Source organism: Furipterus horrens, unplaced genomic scaffold (genome assembly GCF_987537825.1).
Source record: "Furipterus horrens unplaced genomic scaffold, mFurHor1.1.pri manual_scaffold_10, whole genome shotgun sequence".
NCBI classification, from domain to species: Eukaryota; Metazoa; Chordata; class Mammalia; order Chiroptera; family Furipteridae; genus Furipterus; species Furipterus horrens.
In genome coordinates this window covers 55,010,563-55,024,223 of record NW_028327180.1, presented here as the reverse complement: position 1 = coordinate 55,024,223, position 13,661 = coordinate 55,010,563, and the positions used below count along the sequence as shown (strand labels likewise).

General features: G+C 41.3%; 1 pseudogene; it reads left to right on the top strand.

The window, feature by feature from the left end:
* Window positions 1-1,833: 1,833 nt before the first annotated feature.
* Window positions 1,834-10,225, top strand: LOC150000260 (small ribosomal subunit protein mS35-like; annotated as a pseudogene).
* The last annotated feature ends 3,436 nt before the right edge of the window (window positions 10,226-13,661 follow it).

The following is a 13,661-nucleotide window of genomic DNA, read 5'->3' as shown; positions in this document are numbered from 1 at the left end:
CAGAATTTGATGCCTGCCCCAGACAAAGCCTGCCACTATTTTAAGCCAGTGTTAGCAATGAGCAAACTAGAGCAATTCAATTTAAAAATAGTTTTTGATCCTCTTCTCTAACTTCTCTTCCCTCTACCCCCCACCCCACTATGGGCCCTTATGTCCCCCCAAAACTTACATGTTGAAACTCTAACTCCCAAGACCTCAGAATGAGACTCTTGGAGATAGGGCCTTTAAAGACATCATTGGGGTGGACTGAGGTCAATAGGGTGGGGGGCCTCAATCCAATCTACCTGGAATCCCATAAAAAGAGATTAGAGCACAGATATGCACAGAGGGGAGTCCAGGTAAGGGAGGACACAGGGAGAAGATGGTCATCCACAAACCAAGGAAGGAGGCCTCAGGAGGAACCCTTGGTCTCAGGCCCTCAGCCTCCAGAATTTTGAGAAAATAAATGTCTGTTGTTTCAGCCGCCCAGTGTGTGGCACTTGGTGTGACAGCCAAGCCAACTCATTCAATCCCCAAGCCACAGGTCAGCCAGGAAGGAAGCAGGAGGGTAGTGCTGTGTGAGTGTGAGACTTAGGGCTGGCCATTCTCATTGAGACTGTAGGTTGTAGCTCTTAAAATGAGACTTGTTCTTATTACTGAAAGCAACTTAAATGCCACAGGTTCTGCGGGAGATACTGACAAAGAGCAGGAAGCAGATCACAGAGCAGTTCTGGAGGAGAGACTGTCAATTCCTGTCTGGAACCCACATGTTCAGCCTGTTCAGTGATCCCACTACACCTAGAAGACTTGAATGTCTTTCTGTTCTGAGTCTTTCTTCTCTATCTTTTCAGAAATCCCTTTGCTTAACTTTTCTGATTCTCAAAATTATTTAAAAGAGAAAGACGTTGCCCTGGCTGGTGTGGCTCAGTGGATTGAGTGCCAGCCTGCGAACCAAAAGGTCACTGGTTCAATTCCCAGTCAGGGCGCATGCCTGGGTTGTGGGCCAGGTCCCCAGTTGGGGTGCACAAGAGGCAACCGATCAATGTATCTCTTGCACATTGGTGTTTCTCTCCCTCTCTTTTTCCCCTCCCTGCCCCTCTCTCTAAAAATAAATAAATAAAATCATTTTTATAAAAAAGAGAGAGAAGTTTTTAAAAGATCACAACTTTAAAGAGCTGAATGTTTTTATGCCATCGCTGAATTTTCAGTATTCACTCACCTTAGGGGAGATAGGACTTCACATCTCATGATCAGCTTCCTGTTGCAGCAGTCTTCCTTGCTCACTTCAACCTCTAGCTCACTGAGCCGTGGATTCTGTTGGAAGGGCCATTTCAGGTACAAGTCACCTGTGTCAACGTGGACAGTGCACACTCAGCCACGGAAACAGCGGCGCTGGCTCACTGGTGGTCAGTCCCAGTGACAGAACCTGGATGAAACATATCCCACATCAAAGTAGTTAAGCCTCTGCTCTGGAGAGTAACTGATTCTGGTTAACTTTTTAAAGGGGAGAGGAGCTCTTATTGGGAAACACTGAATAACTCTCAGAACCAAAATAAAAATTAAGAAGCCAAACCGAAGGGAAGACGGACTCCAGGAGCACAGGGAGCAGGAACACGCCAAACTTTTCTGTGTGTGATGTTCCCGTGATTCAGTTCCAGGAACTTCAGACTCTGTGCTTCTCTGCTCCGATACATGCAATGTGTTATCACTGAGCCTTAAAAACGAAGGCCATTCTGACACACGCTGCAACCTGGGTGAACCTCGAAGACATGACGCTGAGTGCAATAAGCCATATGAATAAGGACAAACACTAGGATTCCATACACATAGAGTGAGATTAGTGGGAGGCAATAGATGCTTGTCATCTCCACAGCCCTGGCGGCGTCTGTGCTCTGGCGGGGCTGGTCCTACAGTGGGGCCAGGACCCTGTGTGCCTCCTCGGCAGCGGTGTTGCCTGCCGCTCTTGCCCGGAGACCAAGCCATACAACAAAGAAAAGCATCCAAAACTAAAAGGCCATCAAGGAGAAAGGCACTTCCTTATAGCACAGTGAAAATGGCTGTCGATCAGGATTGGCCTGGTGCTGACACTGTTGCAGGAACATTTAACCCCCCGCAGTAGCTCTTCCTGTTCAAATAGGTTATCCAGTAAAAGGGGGGGGGGCACCCATGTCTGAGGAGGAAAATCTAGAACTTTTGAAGAGCCCCAATTTTCTGCATTTTACTCCTATAAAGGGGAACTGAGGGACTGGATGAAAGAGGTAGAAATTGGTAGTAACAGAATAGTCACAGGGATGTAAACTATAGCACAGGGAATATAGTCAATAATATTACAACAACTGTGTGTGGTGCCAGGTTCAGTATTGGGAATATCGATCAAGGGGACCACTATATAAAATGTATGTATATGATTGTCTAACCACTATGCTATACACCTGAAACTAACACAAAATTAAACTGAAAAAGGAAAGCACTGTGACACCCCTAGAGGTTCCTGCAATGAGGAGCCCCTGCACTGGACAGTGAAGAGAAATGCGAGAAGTGTTTTCTAACCAAAATTGGCACAGCTGATTATGTTGTATCAAGACCACCTATGCTAAATTTCAAAACAAAAGTAGTTACCTTAAGGGTTAAACTTTCCAGTTTGAAGTTATATGACCATGCAGAGAAGAAACTTATTAAACTTGTAGGAGAGTGTACTGCAAGACCACAAGTGTGCTCAACATCAAAACAGACAGGTGTAGGAGAAACAAGATGGCGGAGGAGTAAGTGGAAGCTACACTAACCTCATCCCAGAACTAGTCTGTATTTACAACTTAATTTTGGAGAAATCATCTGGAATAACCAACCGAACACTAGCTGGAGAGCAGTCTTATAACCATGGAAAGACAGAAAAGGTTGCTACATCACAACGTGACCGGTAGGGAGTGTGGAGACACGGAAGGGCTGGCTGGGCTCACACGCGTGGCAGCTGAAGGGACTGAGAAACAACTCAGGAGCTGGGGGTTCCCCCTAAGAAGGGAAGGGTCTAAACCCCCAGCTGGGCTTCCAAGCCTACAGCAATAGGGCAAAAAGTAAAATATCACCCAGCTGAGAAAAGCAAAAAGCCACAAGATTTTTGGTTGACCTGAAAGAAACAGCTGGAGGAAAAGAGCTCTTAAGCAGATCACGTACAAAAATATTTTCGCACCCAGTTACCCTGGGCTCAAGTGGAGGGAAGGCAGAGAGGACTAGAGATGCTTGGGGAGAATTTGGGGCGGTGGCTTTGAGGAGAGAACTGAGAGAGCAGCCGACTGGGTCACAGTGCTGACTCATTCCCCATACTGCAGGCAGACCATTCCCCTCCAAATGGCGTCAACCTGAGGGGAAGCAAAAGCCCTGCCCACAGGAATTAATCTGCCCCACCCTCAGTTCTTAAGCCTGATGTCTGATCACAGATTGAATAGATTAACAACTAAAGGAGACAAAGGCAGTAGGTCCCTGGCAGTCTCCAACAGGCTGCCCAGGCCCAGACTGATACACAATCTGACACCACCAGGAGCAGATCCAGGAAGTGCAGATCAATCTAAGAAGCACCAACAAACAATAGGAGTCACAAAAATGGGAAGACAGAGAAACAACCCCCCATTGAAAGGAAAGAAGGAATCCCCAGAAAGAGTGAGTGCTAAATGAAATAGAGGAGAGCAAACTATCAAACATGGATTTCAAAACATAGATTATAGGGACGCTCAATGAACTCAGTGAGCTCAAAGAAAACTACAAAGAACTCCAGGGAAACTACAAGGAACTTACTGAGAATTACACCAGCATGAAAAAGGACATAGAAGCTATCAATAAGAGCCAGGAGGAAATGAAGAATACAATTTCTGAATTGAAGAACACAGTAGAAGGAATTAAAAGCAGGCTAGAGGAAGCAGAAGATTGGATCAGTGAGCTGGAGGACAATGTAGAAAAAAATTCCCAGACAGTGCAACAAAATGAAAAAAGACTAAAAAAAGAATGAAGAGGTTTTAAGAGAGCTGCAGGACAACATGAAATGTAATAATATCCGTGTCACAAAAATACCAGAAGGAGAGAAGATGAGCAAGGGATAGAAAACCTGTTTGAGAAACTAATGACAGAAAACTTCCTTGACTTGATGAGAGAAAAAGTTACACAAGTCCAGGAAGCACAAAGGGTCCCAATGAAGATTAACCTCAACAGGCCCACTCCAAGACAGCAGCCGTCTGTCTCGAGAGACAATGGTGTAGCTTCTTAAGAGTCTATCTGCACCGCCGAGAATGGCTGTGCAGTCCGACTCGGGAGTGACACGGTATCTGTCTCCTCCCGTGTTGAATCGACATCTTGCGATGACGCTGGAGTGTCCTCTCCAGTGAAGCTGAAGCTACAGAGCCTGGACAGGGTGATATGGAGGATCTGCTGTTGTCCATGCAGCAGACGCCCCCTCTCTTCGCAGCTGAAGGGTCCAAGGGAAAGACGGAGTCAATACAGCTTGGTTTCAGGTACGCCGCAGGAGTTGCCAGTGTTGACTACAATGTCAAACCGCCTTAGGGACTCCAAGACACATCATCATTAAAGTGGCAACATTTAAAGACAAAGAGAAAATCCTAAAAGCAGCAAGAGAAAAACAGCTAATAACATATAAGGGAGCTCCAATAAGGTTATCACCAGATTTCTCAGCAGAAACACTACAAGCCACAAGGAAATGGCAAAAAATATCCCAAGCAATGAAAAACAAAGGCTTACAACCAAGAATACTCTATCCAGCAAGGCTCTCATTCCAAATGGAAGGTGAAATTAGGAGTTTCCCCAGACAAAAAAAGGCTAAAAGAATACAACCCCACCAAACAAGTATTGCAAGAGATGCCAAAGGGTCTGCTTTAATAAGATAAAGAAACAGAGAGGAACAAAGAGGAACAAAAGTACAAAGGGGGCAAATGACAATGACTACGTACCTATCAGTAATAACCTTAAATGTAAATGGATTAAGTGCCCCAATCAAAAGACATAGGGTACCTGAATGCATTAGAAAGAATGGCCCACATTTATGCTGTCTAGAAGAGACCCATCTTAGAACAAAATATCTACACAAACTGAAAGTGAATGGATGGAAAAAAATATTTCAAGCAAATGGACATGAAAAAAAAGCTGGGGTAGCAATACTTATATCAGACAAAACAGATTTCACAGCAAAGGCCATAAAAAGAGACAAAGAAGGACACTTCATAATACTTAAGGAACAATCCATCAAGAAGATATAACCCTTGTAAACATACATGCACACAATGTAAGAGGACCCAAATATGTAAGGAAAATTTTGAAAGACTTCAGGAAGGATATAGACAGCAGTACACTCATAGTAGCGGATTTTAACATCCCATTGTTAATAATGGACAGAACTTCAAAACAAAGAAACACCAAGAATATTGAGGCATTGAACAACACTCTAGATCAAATGGACTTAGTTGATATATATAGAACTTTTCACCCCAAAGAAGCAAAATATACATTTTTTTAAGTGCACATGGAACATTTCAAAAGTAGACCACATAGTAGGACACAAAGCAAGCCTCAACAAATATAAGAAAATTGAAATTATATTAAGCATCTTCTCAGATCACAATGCCTTGAAACTAGAAATCAACCTCAAGGAAAAAACTCAAAGAATTCAGACTCATGGAAAATGAATAACATGCTATTACATAATAAATGGATTAACAATGACATCAACGAAGAAATCAAGAAGTTTCTGGAAACAGATAACAATGAACACACAACAGCCGAAAACCTATGAGACACAACAAAGAAATTCCTGGGAGGAAAGTTCATAGCAATACAGGCCTACCTAAAAAGGATAGAAGAATCTCAAATAAAAAATCTAATCCTACAGCTACAAAAACTAGAAGAACAACAACAAACAAAGCCCAGAGCGAGTGGAAGGAAGGAAATCATCAAGGTCAGAGCAGAATTAAATGACATAGAGACTAAACGAACAATTCAAAAGATCAATAAAAGTAGGATCTGGTTCTTTAAAAAGATAAACAATATCGACAAGCCTTTGGCCAGGCACATCAAGGAAAAAAGAGAGAGGACCCAAATAAATAAAATCAGAAATGAAAGAGGAGAAATCACAACCAATATCACAGAAATACAAAGGATTGTAATAAATTACTACAAACAACTATATGGTAAGAAACTTGACAACCTAGATGAAAGGGACAAATTTCTAGAAACATATAATCTTCCAAAACTGAATCAAGAAAAAGCAAAAAGCCTGAACAGATTAATAACAAAGAGTTAAATTGAAGCAGTAATTTAAAAACCTCCCAGCACACAAAAGCCCTTGACCAGATGGCTTCAAAGGTGAATTTTACAAAACATTTAGGGAAGAACTAATGCCTACCCTTCTCAAACTATTCCAAAATATCCAAGAAGAGAGAAGACCCCCAAACTTGTTCTATGAACCGTAATTATAAAACCAGGTCAAGACACAACAAAGAAAGAAAACTACAGGCCAATATCGCTGATGAACATAGATGCTAAAATCCTCACCAAAATTTTGGCAAACCAAATCCAGCAACACATTAGAAAGATCATACACCACAATCAAGTGGGATTCATCCCAGGGATGCAAGGATGGTTTAATATTTGCAAATCAATAAAAGTAATACACAACATAAACAAAATGAAAGACAAAAATCACATGATCATATCAATAAATGCTGAAAAAACATTTGCTAAGTACAACAGCCATTTATGATGAAAACACTCAGCAAAACGGGAATAGGGGGAGCATACATCAACATAATAAAGGCCATATATTAGAAACCTGAAGCCAACATCATACTCAATAGACAAAAACTGAAAGCATTCCCCCCTGAGATCAGGAACAAGACAAGGATGTCCACTCTCTCCACTCCTATTCAACATAGTCTTGGAAGTTCTAGCCACAGCAATCAGACAAGAAAGAGAAACAAAAGGCATCCAAGTTGGAAAAGAAGATGTAAAACTGTCATTATTTGCAGATGACATGATAGTGTACATAGAAACCTTTACAGGCTTCACTAAAAAACTAGTTGACATAACAAGTGAATTTGGCAAGATAGCAGGGTACAAAGTCAATATTCCAAATTGAAGGCATTTCTGTACACCAACAATAAAATATCAGAGAAAGAAATTAGAAAAAAAATCCCGTTTACTATAGCAACAAGAAAAATAAAGTACCTAGGAATAAACTTAACCAAGGAGGTAAAAGACCTGTACCCAGAAAACTACGTAACCCTGAAGAAGGATACAAATAAATGGAAGCATTTACCATGCTCATGGATGGGAAGAATCAACATCATTAAAATGTCCATACTACCCAAAGCAATTTATAGATTCAATGCAATCCTTATTAAAATACCAATGACATATTTCACAGACATAGAACAGTTACTTCAAAAATTTATATGCAACCATAAAAGACACTGAATAGCCACAGCAATCTTGAGGACGAAGAACAGAGTAGGAGAAATCACAATACCTGATACCAAACAATACTACAAAGCCACGGTAATCAAAACAGACTTGTACTGGCATAAGAACAGACATATGGATCAATGGAACAGAATAGAGGGCTCAGAAATAAACCAAGGTCTATACGGTCAACTAATATTTGACAAAGGGGGAAGGAACATAAAATGGAGTGAAGAGAGCCTCTTAAACAAATGGTGTTGGGAGAACTGGACAGAGACATGCAAAAAAATGAAACTAGACCACTAACTTACACCATACACCTTCATAATCTGCGTAACTGCAAGAAGGCATGGGAAAGGGGTAAGCGTAGGAGGGATGCCAGGGCAGGGCACAGATTAGGGCGGCAGTGCCAGGACCCCGGCGGCCGACCGGCGGGGACGGAGGTCCACGCCTTTTGTCCGGATTTTTCAGGCAGGGCGCCTGCCGCCGTTTCCTCTGCCCGAGTTTTCATTTTCCGTCCAAGATTATACCTTTTCTCACACCACCTTCATGCACAGCAGTAGGTCCTGGTCTCTCTCCGCCTAGCGGTTCCTGCCACTTCTGCCGCCTCCCTGGACCGTTAGCCGCCGCCCGTTAGACTTCTGACAGCTGCTCATTTATTATGATTAAAAATAAAATGCCCCGTGGCGGGAGCAGAGGCGGTCTCCGATCATTCCCAGTTGCCGTTGCTACAGTTGCCTGTTAAAAATAATTGCTAGTTTCAGTTTTTGTGTGTTGCTTCCATTGTTCGAATTCTTTGTTAAGTATAGAAATGAGATTTTAGTGCATATTAGAAGGACAAGTATTTTCCTTCACACTGTATATTTTTCTCCCTACCTGATCACTCCAGAATTTGGCATTCTGAAGAAGTAAGTAATGACATAAGGTTCTTCGCATAAAACTAATAAGACCAGTTGTTAATAGAGGTTTTGATGACCAAGACTTTGACTGGAATGTCATGCCTAAAGGAGACATGCTTGGGCTCTGGTTGTTACCAAAAACCGTGAGGAACTGGGATTGACTTTTGAAGGTATTAAAAGCCCACGAGAAAAAAGGCCTGGTACCTTGGTTGGTTGTGTGATCCATGACAATCTTTCCAGGGAAGGAACGAAGGTTGCTTTCCGGAAAAATGACTAGAAGGGACCCTATGGCACAATGGAAAACCTGAAGGACTTGGAAAAGACAGGTGTTTACAGGCAAGGCTGAATTGCAGGTATGTGGCTCAGCTTCTGTGCCCTGAAAGGCAAACTGAAGGTCGCCCTAAAGGTTCCTTGTGTAAGTTCCAGCGAAGTAAACGTAAAGATCATAAGTGATCATTTGCTGCTCTTATTGTGTTTATGCGAACAAATAGGATAAATTAGAAATGGACTTAATGCAATCCCTTTAAGGACAAGGAGGGTAATCTTAAGGAGAAAAATCATGACTCAAGGAAAATCACAATGCTCATTGGTAGACTATAAAGTAGTGCAGCTAACTGTCTTTAAAGTTTATTTTCATTTAAAGTTTGTTTTCATTTGAAAGTTAAACTAAGTCTGTGACATCATCAAAGATGCTTAATTTACAGGCAAGAAGAATGTCAAATGCCTTACAACTGGATGTCTTTCAAATAAGAGAGTCTTGCAGCTTTAGAGTGATTTGTGGGTTATGTTATGTAAATTAACATGTGTGTTCTGTTTTCATAGGGCATAAGCCTATGATCTCATTACCTGAGTGATTGTACGTATAAGCCTCACTTAATCCTGTCTGCACTGCTGCCTCCTGAGTCAATGGTTTGGCTGAACTAAGCGGCTGGGTTGGTAAAGTATGGAGTTGGTAAAGTATGGAGTGGTCTGTGGGTTTCACTTTAAAACTGGTTTCTCTTTTCTATCCTAATGGCTTGGACAGAAAGGGCCCAGAGGTCTAAGAGGGGGAAACCTAAAATATTTCCCTCAGCCCAAACTAGGTATAGTGGGCAAAAGGGTTTTGGATAGGTGTGACATGCCTTACACACCTTCCTCCAAAGAAGCCTTTTCTTTTTTCTAATGTGGAACATTGAAAAATTAATCCCTGCCTTTTGTCATCTAGTGGTTATGGATTGAATGATGCCTTTTAACCCTGTTGCCAAATCTGTTGCTCCAAGAATACAACAAAGATGCCAGCCCATTAAACCAAGCAAGCTGTTTTCCGGGGACAGCCAACTGACCTGGAATCTGCACGATCCTTCCCCATGGGGGAAGGCCACCCTCCCCTCCACACCCCCACTCTTATTATGGATTTATGGACCCAAGGGTAGGTAGGACGATGACCACGTACAGCTTGAATTAGCTAGAGGAGCACGAGACCTTTACCCATTGTCCTTTATAAGAATATAAAGGGTCTTAAGTCTGAGAGGGGAGAATTGTTATTTTTTATTGTTATAAAAATTAATTAATTAATTAATTTTTGAAAAAAGACAGGTGCCCTTTAGAGATGCAGAATTTTGATGATGCAATGTATCTGCTAACAGTTTTATACCATGAGTCTTAGAAAAATAAGACTGAAGCAGATGTGGAAAAGTATATAAGGACCAATAGTTCCTCAAAAAAATGTCCTGGAAACATATCTCCAAATTAGAGCCACAGAGAAAAACCTAGAATTAAATAAAGAAGGACTCCTTGGTGCTAAAAAGGCTGAAGATTACAAAGTCTGTTGTTAGTCTTAAGAATGAGGGGCCAATGTGTGTGCCCTTCCTCAATACAAAGAACCAGTGAAGACACTATTAAATCTGACATAAATTATGCAGAAAAATATGCTTGATTTATTAATTTTATGACCTACATGTAATTGTTATCTAATTTGATATAAAGTTGAAAGTGTTAAAAAAAAAAAACAGTGTTTTACTTCAGAGTTAAACTTATTCCTTTCATAGTAATGCACAATGGCAATGGTTATTCATAAATTTTCTTATTTATACTCTGGGGCAATTACACTAATTAGATCTCTGTGGCTTCTTGTGTTTCTAAAATGTTTTGATTTTATTTCTACCATGACAGCTTTAGAATTGAAATACATATGTGTGTGTGTGTGTGTGTGTGTGTGTGTGAGTGTGTGTAGTCAACTGCTACATGTGTTTCCCTACACATCAGCACCTACTGAATGCTTCTGACTTACAATCTAGGTCATGTGGGAAGCTAGGCTCAGAACCCAGTCCTCCACTGCAGTTAGGTGTTTTGTTTACGTAACTGCTACCTTCCCAGTGCCTTTTGCTGACTCCAAGCCTGGGAACATTTTCTAACCTGAAAAGTTGATTCCATCCTTCTTTTTTGAGTTTGTTTTACATTGATTCAATTCTGTTTAGCATGTTATTTCCTACTTTCTGGGGCTTATTTCTCTAAACCAAGCTCACAGAGAAGTGGACTTGGAGATTACTGGTATTCATTTCTCAATTCCCCAGTTAGAGCTTCCACAGCTCAGGGAAGAGATAAGGAATAAACCTCAAGTTTAAATGGAGTAAATAGCAAAGGGAGAACTGCCCAAGGAAACATTCCATTCCACTTAGCAGGTAATTCAGCACTTTTAAGTACATCTATAAGTCATTTCTTACCATTTTCAAAGTTGTCCACAAGTGATTAATTTAAAATCAAAACAAAGGAATTATGAGTGTTTTTTTTTTTTAAATGGAGTGAGTAATAGTGAGATTAATAGAGACAGAAAACAGAACGGGCTCAGGGGAGGAGGGCATGGGAGTCAGTGCTCAGTGAAGACAGGGTTCTGTTTGGGAAGATGAGGATGCTCTGCAGACAGATGGCCGGCATGGCTGCATGTGATTGTGCTTGATGCCACTGAGCCAGGCACTTAAAATGGTAAAAATAGCAAAAAGGAAAAAGCGACGAAGAGAAAGAACAAAGGAAATAGGGATGGCTACTAAGAGGTTATATCATAACCCTGATGCCAGAAGTTAATCTCACTCTGAAGAACACAGGTTCATGGTTCAATTATTAAACACACAGAGCAGACCCTAAGAAACAGGCAACAGAAATTTGTTTGCTTATAGACAAGAGAGCTTCTTTAAACATATATTTTATTTATTTATTTTTAGAGAGAGAAGGGGAGGAGAAAGAGAGGAAGAGAAACATCAATGTGTGGTTGCCTCTCATGTGCCCCCAACTGGGGAGCTGGCCTGCAACCCAGGCATGTGTCCTGATTGGGAATCGAACCGGCAACCCTTTGGTTTGCAGGGCAGTGCTCAATCCACTAAGCCACACTAGCCAGGGCAACAAGAAAGCTTTGATGTTGGGTGATGACCAGATGTGCACCTTGCCATCGATAACCGCATGCCTGTCCTCAGGACTGTGTACACCTTGGCCTGTGATGGGTCTCTGTCTCTGGGACAGCTAGCTTAGGTGGGATGTCCTGTCCTGGTCAGCCTCTCTCAGTTTTAGCCACTCAGTGGCAGTGGCAGGTTATCCGGTGCTGACCGCGATGGGCTTAGCCACCACAGCTTCTTCAGTTGCTGATAAAGATACAGCCAGAGGCCTCTGCCTCGGTCCAAGTACAGGACCTCTGATATGAAGCCACAGAGGATCCACCCTGTCTTTATCCCCTGACAGAGGAGAAACCCTCTGTCAGATAACCTAGAGGGAGCCCATGTTTTCTTATAATTGGGGTCAAGGGACCCTATTATTTTAAGGAGGCCTCTTCATCTGTCAAGCATTTAGCACTCCTCCAGCCTTTACATATAAAACAAATCATGTTCCCTTAATGCGTACATATTTATAACCAGGTTATGGCTCTGGGCTCTTGACAGTTTTATGGGCAAGCCTTTTCAAACTTTTGAACAACAGACAATTCTTATGCTATGTAAACTTTTCTGCAGCACAGAAAAAGAGTGGAAACAATCCTAAGTAAAGAAAATACCACAGACCTGAAGTCAAAGTCTGACAAAATCAGCATATACAAAAATAATTAGGCCCATCTCAATTATAAATAGTGATCCAAAAATTCTAATAAAATTCTAACAAATTGATGCCAGTTTTATGTTAAAAAATGATATATGTGAATTAATTTGATATCACTTCAATAGATCAAAAAAGAAAAATCACATAATCATTTTAATAGGATTTACTAAAATTTGATATCTATTCTTTGAGGGAGGGAGGGCCCTTTCTAAAATAGAATTTTTAAAATATTTTTATGACATAATAAAGAATTTCTGTGTGAATACAACAACCATATCTATTTGTTATTTCTTAAAATATGTCTCAATTATAGTTATGAGGGATTTTAATAGTAAGTGTAAAAATAGCGCTGTGGTCAAATAAATCTAAGACACGATAAGTTAACTAAGTTAAACAGGCTTTTATGTGTTTATATGTATTCTAACTGTTCAAATGTTCTATACCCATTTGACACTAGAAGATATTGTTTCCAAGAGCATTTAACCAGACTAGTATTTTAGAGGAATTCACTTTGGACAAAGTTGTAGTGACTGTTTCCACACTGATGTGGGGAACAAAATAAGAATGCTGTTGTGTCCTGACCATTGTGGCTCAATTGTTCAGGCGTCGTCCTGTAAAGTGAAAGGTTGCCAGTTGGATTCCTGGTCAGGGCACATGCCCGGGTCATGGGTTTGGTCCCTGGTCTGGGAGTATGTGAGAGGCAACTAAGTGATGTTTCTCTCTCACATCTATGTTTCTCTCCCTCTCTTTCTCCCTCCCTTCCCTGCTCTCTAAAAATAAATAAAATCGTTAGAAAAATAAAAATTAAAAACAATATTATTTTTAAAAAGGAAAAGAAAGCTTTTGAAAAACTTCAACATCTGTTCCTGATTTTTTTAAAAAACACTCTCAGGAAACAAGGGCTAGAAGGGAGCTTCTTCAACCTTATAAAGATACCTATTTAAAAAAAACCTTGACTTCGGGCCAAGATGGAGGCCTAGACTGACACACTCCATCTCCCTCCACAACTAAGAAGGAAAACAACTACCACAAAACTAGAAATAACCAGAAGTTCCAGAAAATGAATGGAAGTCCAATGTATAAAGTTATAGAGAAGTGGTGCTCATCCAGACAGGAAGGAGGGGCGAAGCTGGGGAGGAGAGTTCAAGCTGTGCCGTCCGCAGCAGCAGCAGTGACAGAGGCAGGACAGAGGTAAGCACAAACATCCATATTTAGGGGGAGGTGAGAAGCACCTGGGGAGCACCCCCGACTGCAGACCAAACCCATCAGCTT